Source organism: Podarcis muralis, chromosome 1 (assembly GCF_964188315.1).
Source record: "Podarcis muralis chromosome 1, rPodMur119.hap1.1, whole genome shotgun sequence".
Lineage (NCBI taxonomy): Eukaryota > Metazoa > Chordata > Lepidosauria > Squamata > Lacertidae > Podarcis > Podarcis muralis.
In genome coordinates, this window is record NC_135655.1 from 5549054 (window position 1) to 5568791 (window position 19738).

Sequence of the window (19738 nt, forward strand, 5' to 3'; positions counted from 1 at the left end):
ACTTCATGAGAAGAGAAGACTCCCTGGGAAAGACCCTGATGCTGGGAAGGATGGAGGGCACAAGGAGAAGGGGACGACAGAGGACGAGATGGTTGGACAGTGTTCTTGAATTTGTTAACATGAGTTTGACCAAACTGCGGGAGGCCATGGAAGACAGGAGTGCCTGGCGTGCTCTGCTCCATGGGGTCACAAAGAGGCGGACACGACTAAACAACTAAACAACAACAACATCTGCCTGCCCCCTGGCCCAGAGCTGAAACACGGGAAATCATAACACAGACCTTCTTTGCAGGGTTGATGTAAAGATTACTGAAACGATGCATGCAAAGTGCTTTGAACGCGTGGAAAATTCTAAGAATAAATAAATTCTCAGCCTAGTTGTTGCTGTTGCAAGCAGAGCAATTTGGGTCCAGGTCCGTGCAGCCTGAGGTTGGAGCTGATGTGTCGAAATGGCCCTGCAATTTGGGAAGCAGGCCAACCCATGCGACGTCGTTCAAAGCAAAGCCTCCTCTGCAGTCGCTATTCCGTCCCCACCCTGCTTCTCTCTCTCAAGACAAAATCGCCCAGGGGAACTCCTATTGCCAAATGAAAACACGCATCTCGGTCTGATCCTGGTTGACCTTTCCATTTTTACAGTCGCCCCCCCTCCCTCTTCACGGAGGGTCTTAACTGAGTCAGAGGGGCTGCAGATACATTTCTCCTTTCACAAGCCTCCGCACGCCCCAGCCTTCTTACAAAGAATGCCGGGAAACAGCCCAAAACTGGACGGCAGAAGTTCAGTGGGGTTCTTCTCCTTTTCCTAATTTCAAAGGGAAGCCCCACCATCCCGACCTCACCACCCACCCACCAGCTTCACTGTCCTGCCACCTAAGCGGTCACATCCGTGCCAAGGTGCCAAGCGGGGCATGGGGGGGGGAGGTTGTCCCTCTGACGTCACTTAGCCGTAGCCGTTTCATCTCCCTCATGAATCTCAGGCCACATCCTGTGCGGTTACCTACAGACCCCTTTGGCTTTTCATGTGGTTTGACATCCCTTTAATTTAGAGACAATCACGTTGGGCCTCTAACTTGAAACGCCAAAATAGGGGGCTGGGGCTGGGTTCGGGGAGATGGCGAGCCTCTCAGAGAATTCGGCAGATGTCGACACGGCAGGGATGCGATGTCAAACTGTTAATTAGGCGGGTAAACAGGACCGAGGGTAATTACACACCCAACGCAAATATTATTTGATGTAACTATAGGCTGAACCTGGGCTCTGCCGGCACATCTGAATAGATGATACTATTATGCTAAGCCCTGTGACAGGTTTGACCCCGAGCGATCCCTTCCAATCCAGTTGGGTTGCCTTGCTTCCAAGCTGAAGGCTCGATCTTTGACCCTTCCCTTATTTTCTTCACATGAAAATATTGAGAAAGATCCACTTCTGCCTCCCCACAAACACACCCTCCCAAATTAATAATAATAATAATAATAAATTTTTATTTATATCCCACCCTCCCCAGCCGTGGCCGGGCTCAGGGCAGCTAACAACAATAAAATAATCCAACATTCTAAAATCATTTCATTAAAAAATTACTTCAAATCAAACTGATGGCAACCATTGGGCTAGAGTTCTGTGAAGATTGCCAAAGGAGGGAGTCAGGCTGTGCCCTGGCCAAAGGTTTGGTGGAACAGCTCTGTCTTGCAGGCCCTGCGGAAAGATGTCAAGTCCCGCAGGCCCTAGTCTCTTGTGGCAGAGCGTTCCACCAGATGGGGGCCACAGCCGAAAAAGCCCTGGCTCTGGTTGAGGCCAGCCTAACCTCTCTGTGGCCTGGGACCTTCAGGATGTTTTTGTTTGAAGACCTTAAGGTCCTCCGTGGGACATACCAGGAGAAGCGGTCCCATAGGTACGTGGGTCCTAGGCCATATAGGGCTTTAAAGGTTAAAACCAGCACCTTAAACCTGATCCTGTACTCCACCGGGAGCCAGTGCAGCTGGTATAGTACCAGATGAATGTGATCTCGCAGCGAAGACACCGCAAGGAGTCTCGCTGCGGCATTCTGCACCCGCTGGAGTTTCTGGGTCAGTCTCAAGGGCAGCCCCACGTAGAGCGAGTTACACTAATCCAGTCTGGAGGTGACCGTCGCGTGGATCACAGTGGCTAGGTCAGGGCAAGAGAGGTAAGGATTGAGGCAGGATTGGTCAAAATGTGGAGCAGGATGAGAGTTCAAGTGGGTTTTGATGGGGCTGGGGCAGAGGGGTTCAGTGCGGACATCCAGCTTCTCAGTCAGGCCTTAACAACTTAAGAGAGCCTGCAGGCCCATCTAGTCTGGCATCCTGCTCCCACAGTGGAAAACCGCGTGCCTGTCAGAAACCCGCAAACAGGATTCAAGCATGAGAGCACTCTCCCCTCTTGTAGTATCCAGCAAGCGGTATTTCAGAAGCAATGCTACCTTCATCATGGCTAGAAGCCATCGATCCTCTTCTTCTTTGGCAATCCCTCATAGCCGAGTAAGATTGTCTTCCATAAACACGGTTTTAACAGTGAGTCCGTAAGTGACTGTTGAGGCCAATTCTGGATCCACACGTCCTTCCACAGTGGGGACGTGGGTTTCCGGGTGGGAGTTGATGACGGTGTGGATTTTCCAAGTGTACCTTCCTCTTAGCACATTTCTCCCTGAGTTCTCCTGAGTTCGAGTGTCTTCAAAGCCCATGACACCTGAAGCGTCTGTAAACTGAAGCATCTGTAACCCGAGATACCACTGTATACTTCTTCTTTGGCCATCACTCATAGCCAAGTAAGAGTGTTTGAGGACCAGGACATTTGCAGGGAGACCAAAATGCTTGTTTACAAAGCTATTGCACTGCCAACCTTACTATATGATTGTGAAACATGGACCACTTATAACCACCATCTCCAGCTCCTCAAAAGATTCCATCAACAGTGTCTCCGAAAAATCTTACACATCACTTGGGGAGACAGGCGAACTAATACCAGAATACTGGAAGAAGCAAAGATTACCAGTGTCGAAGCAATGATTCTTCAACATCAACTTTGTTTGCCTGGTCATGTTGTGTGGATGCCTCATTATTGTCTTCCAGAGCAACTACTCTATTCCGAACTTAAAAATGGAAAGTGTAATGCTGGTAGTCAAAAGAGGTTTAAAGACTGTCTCAAGGCAAATCTTTAAAAATGTAGTATAAACATCAACAATTGGGAAACACTGGCCTGCAAGCGCTCCAGTTGGAGAACAGCCTTCACCAAAGGTGTCATGGGCTTTGAAGACACTCGAACTCAAGAAGAAAGGGAGAAATGTGCTAAGAGGAAGGCATGCTTGGCATATCCACACCGTGATCAACTCCTGCTCGGAAACCTAAGTCCCCACTGTGGAAGGACGTGTGGATCCAGAATTGGCCTCCACAATTATGGACTCACTGTTAAGACTGTGTTCATGGAAGGCCATCTTACTCGGCTACAAGTGATCACCAAAGAAGAAGAAACCTACACAATCTGTGACAGATCTGCATTATTTCCCCTTTTTGGTGATGTATTAATGGTCGCCCCTGCTTACAAGTTTCCCCTGAACTAAGAAGATTTTTTTTATTTTTAAAAAACCATTGGATCTGCCAAGAAGATCAGCACAGGTAAATGTTGTTGACCTTCCTGGATGTCTGATTCTAATTTGTCTTATTCTATCCCGACACTCAACTGTATGGCGGACTGCATAAAGTCAATCTGATGCTTTGAATCAAATTTTCTTGCAACAACAAAAAACAACAACACAGAACTAAAGAGGTGGGCCATCCATCTGGAACATGCAGAGGAGAGCAGAGTTGGGCCAGGGTTTCATTCTGTGGTGCAGACACCTGCCATCAGCAAAGGTCCAGTGAACTATTGCAAAAGTATTTTGGAGAAAAGTCAGGGAAATGACTGCACGCCGTATCCCACATACACCTAAATATGTGCTCCTGGGCTTTCAAAAAGAAATTGCTTTGGGTCAAGGGTCACGACCTTTTAGGCCAGTGAAAAACATTAGGGTTTTTGAGCGAGGGCTGTGGGTGCCACCACCTCTGGCCGGTTCCCCCAGATAAGACTCTCCTCCCAAGAGACGGAGAGTGAGAAAGTTCATGCACAAACAGACTTTGCTTTCCTGAGGGATCTGGGTAAAAGTCAGATGCGGGAGAATTAATCCTGGAAAAGCTCATAGTTTTCGAAGAGGAAGTGGGGGGAAACCATCACTTTGTCATTGTCCCATACAGAAAAACGAAATTGAAAAAAATCTACTGGTACATCAGACCGTTAAAAACCAACAAGCCTGCTATCCCAACTATCCCAGCCTGGTTGATATCCCATAATTATACTCCCACAGAGACTACCTTACACTGCGTTTAAACCAAAATCTCATTTGGATAAAAACTGTTACTCAGGCGGCTAGTCCTAGTCTTTATTACCCTGTACCTTCTTCCAGAAGGCAGAAACTGGAAGAGATCATTTCCAGGGTGCGCACTATCCTGTGCTATCTCTGCAGCTTTCTTATGGCACCTGGAAGCGTAGATTTGCTCCAAGGTGGGAAGAGTGCACCCAGTTATTCTCTCCGCAGTCTTTACAACCCTGGACAGCATTGTTTTTTCCCTGACCGTGCAGCTCCCAAACCACACACACAGACCATAAGTTAATACACTCTCAACGGTACAGTGGTAAAATGCCATCAACAGGTCCTTTGAGAGATTGTTTTTCTGGAGTTTTTAACTCCGCTATGCCTCTGGGGGGAAAGCCCTCACCACTTCATGACCAAACAGACAGTGAGCAGTGGCGAAGGTCTCAGAGGTATCATGCGTACCAGGGGAAGACTTCAATAGCACCATTGTGCCCTCGGGCACCTTGTTGGAGACCCCTGTTTCAGACTACAAATAGTTATAAATGTGAGAATCGCCACCTTGAATTAAACCTGGAAGCACAGCAGCAAGCCGTGGAGTGAAACAAACATTAGTTTAAATGTCCATGGCTCTCACATCCACCAAGAGGGACACAACAGCCTTTTGCACCAGGCGAACCTTCCCCTTCGCCATCAAGGGTGGCCCCAAAGCAAAGCACATTGCAGTAGTCAAGCCTGGAGGTTGAAACAGTGCGGGTAATGGAGCGAAATCTCGTCTACCCAAGGATGAAACGGAGCTGGGGGAAAGCATTCTGAATGTTTTGTTTTTAAGTAGAATCCAGCTTATTGAAAAGATCACAGGGCAGAAAACACCCGAAAGGTCGCCGTTTGTGGCCATTTTGGATCCTACATAACTCTGGAGAACAGCCGCCTTGTCCCCTCAGGTGCATAGCAATTTTCGAGCCCCCCCCCCCCCCCTGCAAGTAATTCCCCTTTGTGTGTGGATGTATCCATCACACTGTCTTCCCCAACCTGATGCTCAAAGGATGCTCCCCGCAGCCAGGCTGCTCTGGACGATGAGCAAACATGGCTCCTGGCCTCTTCGTCTTTAAGACTGCAAAGTGGAGCATGGAAGGGGCAAGGCAGAGAGAGCTGGGGAGGGGGCAGCAGGCAGAGTGTGCCGTTCAGGTGGCCCGAATTAGGCCAAAGCAGTTGCCCACCGATCCAAACATAGCCTTTCTCCTTCCCTCTCTCTCTCTGAGCAAGACTTAGCATCAAAGGCTTGATTAACGGTTGCCGGGCTCAGAACCTGAGAGGCTGCAAAAGCGCTGCCCCCCTCCCTCCTGCTGCCCCCTCCCCACAGAAGAGGCCTCCCCCCCCCCCGTGTGCATGCTAAGTGGCCAAGGCACATGTCAAATAGGCCCGTGGTTGGCAATTAAAGTAATGAAACACAGAAAAGACACCTGCTTTGAATGAAGACGGGGAGGGCCGCTCGGAGAGGGCCTGGGACCCCCTCACCCTGGTTCCCCGTGCCTCTCCTTAACGGCATAATCATTAAAGCGCAGGAACCTTTTCCCTTCTAATCCCTTTTTCGCCTCCCCCCACCCCACCCCGGCAGCCCCCTCCCTTCCGCCCAGGCCAACATGGGGATGTTAGCATATTTGAACTTCTTGACATTCCTCTTTGCCTGGCTTGGCGAACATGCTACATTTTAAAACTTGTTGGGCCCTTTCATGTTTTATTTGACCCTATGTAATTGCATTCCAGAAGGAGTAACAGGCTTGCCCTGTGATTTATGCCCTGTATTAAATGTCAGTTTTGAAAAGACACAGTTAACAGCTCGGTTTAACCTCCTGCCTCCCCTGTGGAAGTTCAAAACTGAGCCTTCGCTTGACTCCTTCTGAGTCCTCCTGAGAGGGCGGGAAAGGGGGAGTGGTGTGGGGTGAACCAGGCACGGTGGAAAGAGGGTCTTAAGAGGAGTCGCTAAATGGGGGCCTTCTGCACCCAGCCGGCTGCCTCTCTTGAGACCCCTGGATGATATTCCATGAAATCTCCTTAGCCGTCCACTCCACACCTCACTGTTATTTGAAAGAACTTGCGGTTTCCTTGAGCATTTGGGGGGGAATGCTTTGACCTGGGAGGGGAGGGGGTGAGAGTTGGCTGTCCCAATAACAGCCCTTAACTGCCCCTCCCAGAACGACAGCAACAAGAACGGGCAGCCTGATAGGGGGTGGCGGTGGGCTTGGCAGAGGTCCCACTCAGAAGGTCAGGCAAATAAATTGCCCTTGTAACAGAGAGCTGGCCTTTTGGTCTCAGTGCACTAAAATGGTTTTGCATCCTGCCTTGGCAACTTTCCCCCCACCCCTCGTGGCAGAATCAGGAGCCACCAGCCGCATGAAAATGGTGCCAAGGAAGAAGGATGAGTGAAATGAATCTCAAGGGTTCAAAGGAGCCAAAGTTCTGGGGCCAAACATCTGGGAGACCTTTGAAACTAATGATGTAGCCCATATATAGATATAGATATAGATATAGATATAGATATAGATATAGATATAGATATAGATGATATAGATATAGATATAGATGATATAGATATAGATATAGATATAGATATAGATATAGATTTGTTGTTGTTGTCGTGTCGTGTCGTGTCCGACTCTTCGTGACCCCCTGGACCAGAGCACACCAGGCACTCCTGTCTTCCACTGCCTCCTGCAGTTTGGTCAAACTCATGCTGGTAGCTTCAAGAACACTGTCCAACCATCTCGTCCTCTGTTGTCCCCTTCTCCTTGTGCCCTCCATCTTTCCCAACATCAGGGTCTTTTCCAGGGAGTCTTCTCTTCTCATGAGATGGCCAAAGTCTTGGAGTCTCAGCTTCAGGATCTGTCCTTCCAGTGAGCACTCAGGGCTGATTTCCTTCAGAATGGATAGGTTGGGTCTTCTGGCAGTCCATGGGACTCTCCAGAGTCTCCTCCAGCACCAGAATTCAAAAGCATCAATTCTTCGGCGATCAGCCTTCTTTATGGTCCATTTCATCTGAAGCCAAAATAATCCCCAAGGCCAAAACCTCATGTGTTGATTTTACATTAAAGGTTTGGTTTTTTGCATACAAAGAAGCTTCCCATTGGTCCATCCAACTCAATATTGTCTACACTGACTGGTAGCGTCTCTCTAGCTTTTCAGGAAAGAGTTCCCCAACTCCCACCCCTACCTGGAGATGCCGGGGATCAAAATTGGGACCTTCCACGTGAAAAGCAGCTGCTCTGCCAGCTGAGTGACAGTCCTTCTCCATATAACTCTATAGAATAAAGATGTAAGAATGTCATCACGCAGTCCCCATTGGAGGATTTGTAGTGCCTCATCATAATCCTGGATATGCATGAAATCAGGGCAAGAGAGGGGAGCAAAAGTGAAGGCAGCTTGCATAAAAACTGTGGCCATGGCATCTGAGCCAGAAGCGGGGGGGGGACACTGAGAGGGGGAAGTGGTGGTTTAAAGCAAAGACAGAAGTTTGAGTCAAGCTGGGATGGAGGAAACTGAGAGGAAAACGGAGGAATTGAACAAAGACTGAGGTTTGAGTGATGCACTACAGAATATCTGAGGACTCTGCATCCTTTTTCTCTCACACACGTGGCAGCTGAGAAATGGAAAAGGGAGATTTACAGCAAGAAGGGAAAGACATTGACAGGGGGGAAGCATCTCTTTTAAACAATGGCCCAAGTCTGGATAAAGCAGGGATTGGAGGACAATATCAATATCAACAGCCAAGGCAAGGCAGGCCAGGTACTGCAGCAGTACCACGGAGAGCTCCAGGTGAGACGCTTGCCCCAAGAAGGGATAAAAATAGGGTTCGTCCACACTTGTCAACAAAGGTCCATATAGTTAAAGCCATGGTTTTGCCCATAGTGATGTATGGAAGTGAGAGCTGGACCATAAAGAAGGCTGATCGCTGAAGAACTGCTGCTTTTGAATTCTGGTGCTGGAGGAGACTGTTGAGAGTCGTGAAGCTGAGGCTCCAAGACTTTGGCCACCTCATGAGAAGAGAAGACTCCCTGGAAAAGACCCTGATGTGGGGAAAGATTGAGGGCACAAGGAGAAGGGGACGACAGAGGACGAGATGGTGGGACAGTGTTCTCGAAGCTACAAACATGAGTTTGACCAAACCGCAGGAGGCAGTGGAAGACAGGAGTGCCTGGCATGCTCTGGTCTAGGGGGTCACGAAGAGTCGGGCACGCTTGTCCTGCTGCTTCCCTGCAAGAAAACCTGCTGTTTACTACTGGATCGGCAGATAGACATTTGCTCTGGTTCATTGGTAAACAGTGAGTTTTCCTGCAGGGAAGCAGTGGGACAAACGAAAAACCTCTCAGACCGTGCCTAGAAAGCACGGGGCAAGTGGAAAACTTCTCGGACCTGTGTCCTTTTGAGCCTCTGCCTCTGAGGTTCCACCCTGTTCAGGAGAACTGCAGTTCTGAAGGAGCCAGGCCTCTCTGGTTTGCGGATGGGGGCCTCTTCTGCCCTCCTGCCTGGACCCAACTAATGCAGGATCCAACTAATGCGCCCTATCAGAAGGATTTCTGCTTGCCCAATGGGAATTGCCCCCTCTCTTCCTTGCCTTGTGTGCTTTACGCCCTCCCCAAATCTTCTCCAGGGGGTTGGAGGGAAGCTCTAGAACAGATTTAGGGGGTGCACAAGCGAAGGCAAGGCAGGGAGTCCCACATTGCACAAACAGAAATCCCTGCACTGATGGGAAGTGTTACACAGCTAATCCTCCCCCGGTCTCCTCGCTGGCCCAAGGACTAATTCAGCCATCTAGCCCTGGTGACTATCTAATGCTTATTAGATGGATTTCCCCCAAATTGATTCCTGAACTTTGGATTTTATTGTTATTCATGTTTCTATACTGTATTTTATGCTGCTTTTACAATTAAGTGTTTTAACTTTGTTGTTAGCCGCCCTGAGCCCAGTTTTCTGAACCGGGAAGGGCGGGGTATAAATAAAAATTTATTATTATGATTATATTACTATGTGCTACTTGGGATACACTGGACCAACAAGGGAGGTTGTCAGGCACTCAGTTCCTCACGCCCAAGGAAAGGCATACATGAGGATCCTGGCTCTGGGTCTGCTTGTTTTATTTTAGGTTTAGGTTTAGGTTAAGGTAAAGGTAAAGGTACCCCTGCCCGTACGGGCCAGTCTTGACAGACTCTAGGGTTGTGCGCCCATCTCACTCAAGAGGCCGGGGGCCAGCGCTGTCCGGAGACACTTCCGGGTCACGTGGCCAGCGTGACAAAGCTGCATCTGGCAAACCAGAGCCGCACACGGAAACGCCGTTTACCTTCCCGCAAGTAAGCGGTCCCTATTTATCTACTTGCACCTGGGGGTGCTTTCGAACTGCTAGGTTGGCAGGCGCTGGGACCGAGCGGCGGGAGCGCACCCCACCGCGGGGATTCGAACCACCGACCTTTCGATCGGCAAGCCCTAGGCGCTGAGGCTTTTACCCACAGCGCCACCCGCGTCCCTAGGTTTAGGTTAGTTTTTAGTTTATTTGTGTTTTGTTTTGTTTGGTTTGGTTTGGTTTTTTTTGTTTGGTTTTTTTGTTGTTGTTTATGACTTGCTTCCCACAAGTCTGGATCAGGCCAATGGCCCACCCAGTCCACCATCCTGCTCTCACAGTGGCCAACCAGATGCCTGTGGCAAACCCACAAGCAGGATTAGACCAAAAGAGCCTTCTCCCTTCCTTTGGCTTCCAGCAACTGGCATTCAGAAGCTTTGCTGCCTCTGAGAATGGAGGCAAAGCGGAACCATCATAGCTAGCAGCTATCCATAGACCTCTTCTCCTCCATGAATTTGTCTTAAAGGTAAAGGGACCCCTGACCATTAGGTCCAGTCGTGGCCGACTCTGGGGTTGCGGCACACATCTCGCTTTATTGGCCAAGGGAGCCGGCGTACAACTTCCAGGTCATGTGGCCAGCAGGACTAAGCCGCTTCTGGCGAACCAGAGCAGCGCACGGAAACGCCGTTTACCTTCCCGCCAGAGCGGTACCTATTTATCTACTTGCACTTTGACGTGCTTTCGAACTGCTAGGTTGGCAGGAGCAGAGACCAAGCAACGGGAGCTCACCCCGTCGCGGGGATTTGAACCGCCGACCTTCTGATCGGCAAGTCCTAGGCTCTGTGGTTTAACCCACAGCGCCACCTGCGTCCCTGAATTTGTCTTACTCCTCTTTTAAAGCCATCTAAGTTGGTGACCATCACTGCCTCCTGGGGGGGGGGGGAGTTCCACAGTTTAACAATGTACCATGTGAAAATAACAATAACAATAATAACAATAAATTTTATTTATACGCCGCACTCCCCGGCCAGAGCTGGGCTCAGAGCAGCTAACACCAATAATCTTTCAGTAAAAACATAATAAGAAAAAAAAAGAAAAAGACAATTTAAAATACAGGTTAAAATGCAATTTGAAATGCAGCCTCATTTTAAAAGTCATAACCATAAGGGGAGGGAAACATACTGCTTGACAGTAGGACGAACAGCCTCAGAAGGTGGTGGACTCTTGGATCCTTGGAGATTTTTAAGCAGAGGTTAGATGGTCACCTGCTGGGGATTCTTTCGTTATGATTCCTGCATTGCAAGGGGTTGGACTAGATGACCTTTGGAGACCCCCTCCGACTCTGCAATTCTAAGATTCTATGAATCTAACACATGGATTTCAAGCTGCTCTCACTCCCTTGCCCTTAGCCGAGATACCTTAGAAAAGTTTTGTGCTCTGAAAAAAAGAAATAAAAAAGAAAGTTTTCTGCTCTGCAGGGGCGAAGGGAGGAAGCCGTGGTTCTCCACTGGTTGCTGAACTCCCAAATTTCATCAGACTCTGATCAGCAGGGTCAATGGTCAAGGAGCATGAGAACTGTTGTGCAACAACATTTGGAGAGAGCTGCGCATTCCCTGCCCCTGCAAGAATGATCTCCAGTAGCTAAGTCCCAGCAATAAAACTACAGTTCCCAGAATTCTTGGGTGGGGAAGATTCTCCTGACATTTTGATCTGATTTCAAATTGGTTTTCGATCCGTTGCAGAGGCTTTCGAATGATCCACCGTGGCAAAAAAAAAAAACATTTTAAGAATGCTTCTTCCCCTTAGCAAAAGGGAGCCTGGCTTTTCCTGCTGAAAACTAAATAAATAAAGGAAGGAAAAGTTCTCCATCAAATGCCGCGTGAGGTCACTTGAGGCTATTTTCCTAGACATTTCCCCCCAATGACTCATGAGCTGTAGTAGCACTTATCGGAGATGCCGCGCGAGAGATAAACTACTCCAGAGCAGTTATTATTTGGGGGGGGGGTGTTTGTTTTAATATGACATTGCTACTTGATTTGACTTTCATGGGGGGCAGCGAGGGGTGGTGGTGAAATTCATTCCTCAAAGAGCCACCTGGACAAGATGTTGATCTGTCGATTGCAGTGGGCTGGGGGGGGGGGGGGACTTTCCTACTAGATATTGCGGGCTTGTCTTGCCTGCTCCGTCAAATTTGCTCCCAGTTCCTTTGGAAGAGCTCAGAAGCACGGCTTCTTGCAAGAGCAGAGAGTGACAAGATCAAGATGCATACTTTTCTCGCTCCTGCGCAGATAATTATGAGTCTGGAGGACTTTCTCCAGAGTAGCCCATGACAACCCATCCATCTTCTGGCAACGGTGCTAAGCGTTCTCCCACCCCCCCACCCCCCGGCTTGACATTGTTAAACGCATTCCATGTTTCGGTAAATGACACGCCAGATCACCAACAGCGAATGAGTGATTAGTTTATCATCCCTCTTAGTACAGCCATCTAGATCTTTAACTCTTTAAGAAGTGGCATTTAAAGTCTTGAGAACACCCAGGAGCAAGCCTCGGGCTTCTTTCATTCCCTCTCTCTCCCCCACCACCCGCCCTTTGAAAACATTCCCAGCTTCAGCCGAGAAGGGGGGACAGGCAAAGGGAGGTTGGCTACTTTTGCTGATAAGACTGGAGGGGAACTGGTTGCAAAGAGATCTCAGGAGCTCTTTTTAAAAAATGAAAATAAAATAAAAAGTGTTCATAGAAATCTAGGATCCAGCTGACCGGAATCAGGCAGGAACTTTAGCAACGCACTCAAAATTTAAGGCTGGTCAACACCCTCCTACAAAAGAAAATCAACTTGGTGTGGACATCACCCTTAAATAATCATAATCATAAGGTTGTCAATCATGGGCTCCACCAATTAACCTGTTTGTTGAGCATTCATCCTGATTCGCTTGCAGAATGCTGGCATGGAGATCAGATTGTATCTGGTCCTTGTTGAACATTTGTTCTGGAGTGAGTGAGTGAGTGAGTGAGTGTATAAGACAATAAGCATTCATCCTGACACACTTTCTTCCTTCATCCCACACTCTTCAGTGCATTTGCCCATCACTTTCCTAAACCACAGAGCCTATGGCTTGCCGATCAGAAGGTCAGCGGTTCGAATCCCCTCGACGGGGTGAGCTCCCGTTGCTCGGTCCCTGCTCCTGCCAACCTAGCAGTTCGAAAGCACACCAGTGCAAGTAGATAAATAGGTACCGCTCTGGCAGGAAGGTAAACGGCGTTTATCACAGTCTTCTTTTGGCTGCAGTGACTTCCCGCGCATTCCATCTAGCTTTAAGTTTGTATTTATCTAGCACACTATTTATCTCTATTTTTAATAATTGCTTATCAAAGATATTGAACTTTCTTAAACCTATTCAGTGGATTACAGAAGCTATTCAAAGGCTGCCACAGACTTGGCAGGGGGTTGGACTCGATGGCCCTTGTGGTCTCTTCCAACTCTATGATTCTATGATTCTATGACTTCATGCTGTTACAATCTTAAATGTAACTTTTAAATAAACTCCATCTATTGAAAAATACTTGATCTGCATGGTCTCTTATTTTTCCTGATAGCTTAGCCAGCTGTGCGGATTCCATTGATTTTTGTTGCCACTCCGATTTCGACGTTAGGTCCAATTTGGGCTTTAAATGTGAAGTGAATCGAATTTCTCTTCCATCCCTTGTAACCCCTTGAAGAATTTGTTCTCCTAACAAAGTTGCAGCCGGTGCAAATCTTGCCCCTTGCCCCTATCTGCAGCCTTCTGTGCAAACTTCAGTTTCTGGGCCAGTTCTGGCCATTCTGGAGAACACTGTTGTGTCCTGGGTTCGGCTAAGACCAAGTGTGGAAAAGGGGGAGCCATTGGCCTCCCCTCTCACACCTGTACAAAATGCGCAGAGCCCTGCCTATAGCATGCACAGCATAACTGTTGACCCATGTAATGATCGACCCATAATTGCATTCCCTTTTCCCCCACCCTTAGGGACACGGGTGGCACTGTGGGTTAAACCACAGAGCCTAGGACTTGCCAATCAGAAGGTCGGCGGTTCGAATCCCCGCGACGGGGTGAGCTCCCGTTGCTCGGTCCCTGCTCCTGCCAACCTAGCAGTTTGAAAGCACCTCAAAGTGCAAGTAGATAAATAGGTACCGCTCCGACGGGAAGGTAAACAGCGTTTCTGTGCTCTGCTCTGGTTCGCCAGAAGCGGCATAGGCATGCTGGCCACATGACCCAGAAGCTGTACGCCGGCTCCCTTGGCCAGTAAAGCGAGATGAGTGCCGCAACCCCAGAGTCGGCCACGACTGGACCTAATGGTCAGCGGTCCCTTTACCTTTACCTTCCACCACCCTTAAAAACATTAATGAAACAATCATTATTTGACATCCCTTTTCCCCTGCCCCCCAGCACCAAATATCTATTTAATTACATTTAGCGTTTAACTCATTTTAGTTTTTTTAAACAAAGGTATCAGTTCCACAAATTGCCACGTGTTTTAATAGGCCCAATTTAAAAAAGGTTATTTTCTTGTCTGTTGGATGTTCTTGGGCATGGGTAGGTAAACTAAGGCCCGGGGGCCAGATCTGGCCAATCGCCTTCTCAATCCGGCCCACAGACGGTCCGGGAATCAGCGTGTTTTTACATGAGTAGAATGTGTCCTTTTGTTTAAAATATATCTCTGGGTTCTTTCTGCCTGGTGTTTCTACATGAGTAGAATGTGTGCTTTTATTTAAAATGCATCTCTGGGTTATTTATGGGGCATAGAGATTCGTTCATTCCCCCCCCCCCAAAAAAAAATTTATATAGTCCACACAAGGTCTGAGTGGCAGTGGACTGAAAAAGTTTGCTGACCCCTGCTCTTGGATATGGGTTTGTCAGCTTGCTTCTTGCATAAATAAATGAAAATATTTTTTAAAACAAACATATTTTTTTTTGGGGGGGGGGAGAAGGGAACGCAAATGTGTAGCCACAGACACACAGATGGATCAGCCACCAGTCTCTGAAACGGATTTTCACTCTGCCTCGAAATCGCTTAGCCTTCCGCTCTAGCACAATTAAAGGATGGAGGCAGATGTCAACTCCTCTAGTGGTGTGTGTGGCTTGGCTCAGGCAAAGTGGTGCTTTGGAAGTGGAAAGTAAAGACAGGAGCTGCTCAAGTTGGAGGGGCTCTGCTGGACCAGAAGCAGCCTCAGCTGCCAGCGCTGAAGAATTCCTTAAAAAAGAAAAAAGCAGCCCTTGGATCCACGAGGAATCTGCTTATCTGCATCTGCCAGATGGCCTCATGGCAGAGGGCTGGGAAGATCTCCTGCCCAAGCGCCGCCGGAACAAACAGGAGTCACGGGAAAGGCCGGCAGTTCCGTCCCGATCTGCCTTTGGGCAAGATAACTTTCCAAGCGGACTGTGCCCTAGGAAAGCATACTTTCCCCTCTCCCTGCCAGAGACTATTTCAGAACACAAGGAATGTGTCCTCCAAAACTACTTATTATCTCTTAGAAATGGTGAGCGAGAGAGGGCCCAGGCAAACATTTGGGCAAAGATTCCGAACAGCTGCGCAAACCTAGGAAAATGAAAGAGAATCCGACCTGGGGAAGGCTGGGGAAGCTAGAGGCTGGAGTTCTTGGTTTATCTGTTGCCTTCTTCTCCAAAGAGCTCAAAGGGTCTCCCCCTTCCTCATTTAACCTCCACAATAACCCTGTGAGGTAGGCAGGGACTGGCCCCAAGATCACACCCAGAGAGCTTCGTGGCCAAGTCAGGATTCGAACTGTGGCCTCCCAAGTTTTAGCCTAACCCTCTAACCCAGGGATGTCCAACAGGTATAGAATCATAGAATCATAGAGTTGGAATAGACCACAAGGGCCATTGAGTCCAACCCCCTGCCAAGCAGGAAACACCATCAGAGCACTCCTGACATATGGTTGTCAAGCCTCTGCTTAAAGACCTCCAAAGAAGGAGACTCCACCACACTCCTTGGCAGCAAATTCCACTGTCGAACAGCTCTTACTGTCAGGAAGTTCTTCCTAATGTTTAGGTGGAATCTTCTTTCTCGTAGTTTGGATCCATTGCTCCGTGTCCGCTTCTCTGGAGCAGCAGAAAACAACCTTTCTCCCTCCTCTATGTGACATCCTTTTATATATTTGAACATGGCTATCATATCACCCCTTAACCTCCTCTTCTCCAGGCTAAACATGCCCAGCTCCCTTAGCCGTTCCTCATAAGGCATCGTTTCCAGGCCTTTGACCATTTTGGTTGCCCTCCTCTGGACACGTTCGAGTTTGTCAGTGTCCTTCTTGAACTGTGGTTCCCAGAACTGGACACAGTACTCCAGGTGAGGTCTGACCAGAGCAGAATACACTGGCACTATTACTTCCCTTGATCTAGATGCTATACTCCTATTGATGCAGCCCAGAATTGCATTGGCTTTTTTAGCTGCCGCGTCACACTGTTGGCTCATGTCAAGTTTGTGGTCAACCAAGACTCCTAGATCCTTTTCACATGTACTGCTCTCAAGCCAGGTGTCACCCATCTTGTATTTGTATTCGTGGCCAAGTCAGGATTCGAACTGTGGCCTCCCAAGTTTTAGCCTAACCCTCTAACCCAGGGATGTCCAACAGGTAGGTCATGATCTACTGGTGGATCGCATGGTGTAACCCCCCCTTCCTAAAAAAAAACCTCAACAACTTTGGGTAGATCACCGCCAGTCTTTTTTATACTGTGAGTAGATAGCAGTCCATTGAGAATTGGACGTCCCTAACCCATGGGACGGGGTGAGCTCCTGTTGCTCGGTCCCTGCTCCTGCCAACCTAGCAGTTCGAAAGCACGTCCCTATAAGTGGAGAGAGCCACGGCCTTGCAGGAACATAAGCTGTTGTTTTTGATGACTGAATCTGGAGAAAGCCAGATTTGGAGAGATGGAGTCCCGTTTGGATTGGAGATGGAAAGTTGGATAGATCTCCCTATGCAGGGATATTCTGGCTTTTGGGATCTGGTTTCGGGCCAGGGGGAGATTGGAGTTGTGGGGGCCTTTAACTTTGGAGGGACTTTGAAACATGCTTTGAAATATCTTTTGGATTTTAGTTCTGACTCTGGAGAATGGGCTGATCGGTCGAGAAGGGAGAAAGACATTGTTAGGTTGGAGTCTCCCCGAGATCTACTCCTCAGTGCCAAAGGAAGGAAATTAAGAACAAGATCAGCAGAAGACAAAGTAAAGTGCAGGTATAAATATGAAGAAGATCTGCAGAAGGGACATGGAAAAGAATTAAGAGCCTCGGACAGAAGATCACCAGGTTGATGGACTAGATGGAATGGATAGAAAGGACTGACAGAATCCGAGACCAGGGAGAAGAGACGGTGGATGAAGATTGGAAGAAAGTTTAAAAATTTATTTAGAAAAATATTGCAAAATTAATGAGTGTTAGAAAAATGTTGGAATGAAACTATACGGCTTTAGTAGAAATGTTATAAGGAGTTATGTACAAATAAGTTTTAAGTTTTAGGGTTTTTATGGTAAGATAAGGTTAAAATAAATTAAGATAATTAAATGACAGGAAATAGTGAAAGATGGAAAGGATTTGCTGAAATAATTAATAACTAGAATACAAAAAAGGGAGGTGTGAGGAGGTCGATGAAACAAGTTAACGAAAGATAAAGATATGGAAATATTGGATCTGTTTTTAATTGCTTTTTTTTGTTTATGTTTTTGTTTGGATGTATTGTGTGTTTAGTTCTTTTTTATATGTATTGATTTGTATTGTTGACTTTTTCCCCTCTTTTTTTCCCCCCTTACTTTTTTCTGTAACTTTAAACTTTTAATAAATATCATTTTTTTAAAAAAAAGAAAGAAAGAAAGCACGTCCCTGTAAAGCCTTAAACGGCTCAATAGCTCAAGGACCGCCTCTTTCCATATGAACCTAGAGATCATCACCTGGACCTTCTTGTGCTCCCTCATCTAGAAGTCCAGAGAGTGGTGACATGAGAACGGGGCCTTCTCTGCAGTGGCTCCCTGTCTGTGGAATGCTGTCCCCAGGGCAGTTCGCCTGGCGCCTTCATTATACACCTTTAGGCGCCAGGCAAAAATGTTCCTTTGTAACCAGGCCTTTGGCTGATCTAATCAACATCCTATACCCTTTAAAATGTGGCTCTTTTCGGGGGGAGGGTGCTATTGGATTATTGTTTTTCTTTTTAATTTCATATATTTTGACCTTTTTTGTGAACCGCTCTGAGACCTCTAGGTATATATATTAATAACAATAACAATAATTTTAATAGTTCCAGTTACAGATAGGTAGCCGTGTTGGTCTGCCATAGTCAAAACAAAAAAAATTCCTTCCAGTAGCACCTTAAAGACCAACTAAGTTAGTTCTTGGTATGAGCTTTCATGTGCATGCACACTTCTTCAGATATTTAATAATTTCTCCATGGGAACCTCGCTCCTGCAGCCAGGTGCACCATGTGGGGAGAGGGACCCAAGGTGTCGAAGGTCCCCCAAAAAGTTTTAAGGAGGGTCTGGGCCTCCTCAATATCCTGCAGCCTGCAATGGGCCCTGCTGGGCCTTCCCACATTGGGTGGAATCCAATGCCTGCAGAGAGGCGAGATACCTCTGTATTCCCTTTTGGCACAGTTCTGATGGCAGGAGCCACTGCGGTGTAGTGGTTAGAGCAGGGGTCAGCAAACCTTTTTAGCAGGGGGCCGGTCCACTGTCCCTCAGACCTTGTTGGGGGCCGGACTATATTTTGAAAAAGAAAAGAACGAACAAATTCCTATGCCCCTCAAATCACCCAGAGATGCATTTTAAATAAAAGGACCCATTCTACTCATGTAAAAACACCAAGCAAGCCCCACAAATAACCCAGAGATGCATTTTAAATAAAAGGGCACGTTTAAAGACTCTCTCAAGGCAAATCTTTTTAAAAATGTAATATAGGTAAAGGTAAAGGTACCCCTGCCCGTACAGGCCAGTCGTGTCCAACTCTAGGGTTGTGCGCCTATCTCACTTAAGAGGCCGGGGCCAGCGCTGTCCGGAGACACTTCCGGGTCACGTGGCCAGCGTGACATCGCTGCTCTGGCAAGCCAGCGCAGCACACGGAAACGCCGTTTACCTTCCTGCTATAAAGTGGTACCTATTTATCTAGTTGCACCCGGGGGTGCTTTCGAACTGCTAGGTTGGCAGGCGCTGGGACCGAGCAACGGGAACGCACCCCGCAGCGTGGATTCGAACCACCGACCATGCGATCGGCAAGCCCTAGGCGCTGAGGTTTTACCCACAGCGCCACCCACCTGCGAGCGCTCCAATTGGAGAATAGCCTTGACCAAAGGTGTCATGGGCTTTGAAGAAGCTCGAACTCAGGACGCAAGAGAGAAACTTCTGCCCGGAAACTGTGGAAGGACGTGTGGATCCAGAATTGGCCTCCACAGTCACTTACGGACTCATTGTTAAAACCGTGTTTATGGAAGACAATCTTACTCGGCTACGAGGGATCGCCAAAGAAGAAGCAGCAGCACTTAAGCCTTCTTTCCCTTGCCAATGCCAAATCAGGGGCACATTTTAAGGCTGCGCGTTGGGAGCTGTGTCCAAACCTTCCCCAACGCCTCTGATGTCACATGTGATGTGGGTGTGGTTTGGGGGGAAACATCCTTGCAGGAGAAATGGGAAAGCCGGGCGAATCCCTACTGGAAGAGTCTTCCTTCCCACAGGAAGTGGTGACAGTCGCCAAGCCGGATGGCTTTAAAAGAGGACTGGACAAATTGACGGAGGAAAGAGCTATTGATGCCTAGTAGCCAGGATGGCTGTTCTCTGCCTCCACATTTGGAGGCAGCAATACTTCTGAAATACCCCTCTTGTGCTCGAATCCTGCTTGTGAACTTCCCATTTGGGCACCTGGTTGGCCACTGGGAAAAAAGGATGCCAGGTAGATGTGCCAATGGTTTTATCCAGCTGGCTCTTTCTTGTGTTCTTGTGTTCACAGCACGGGACCAGCAATACGAAATTAAAAACACTACAGTGGTACCTCGGGTTAAGAACTTACATTTGTTCCAGAGGT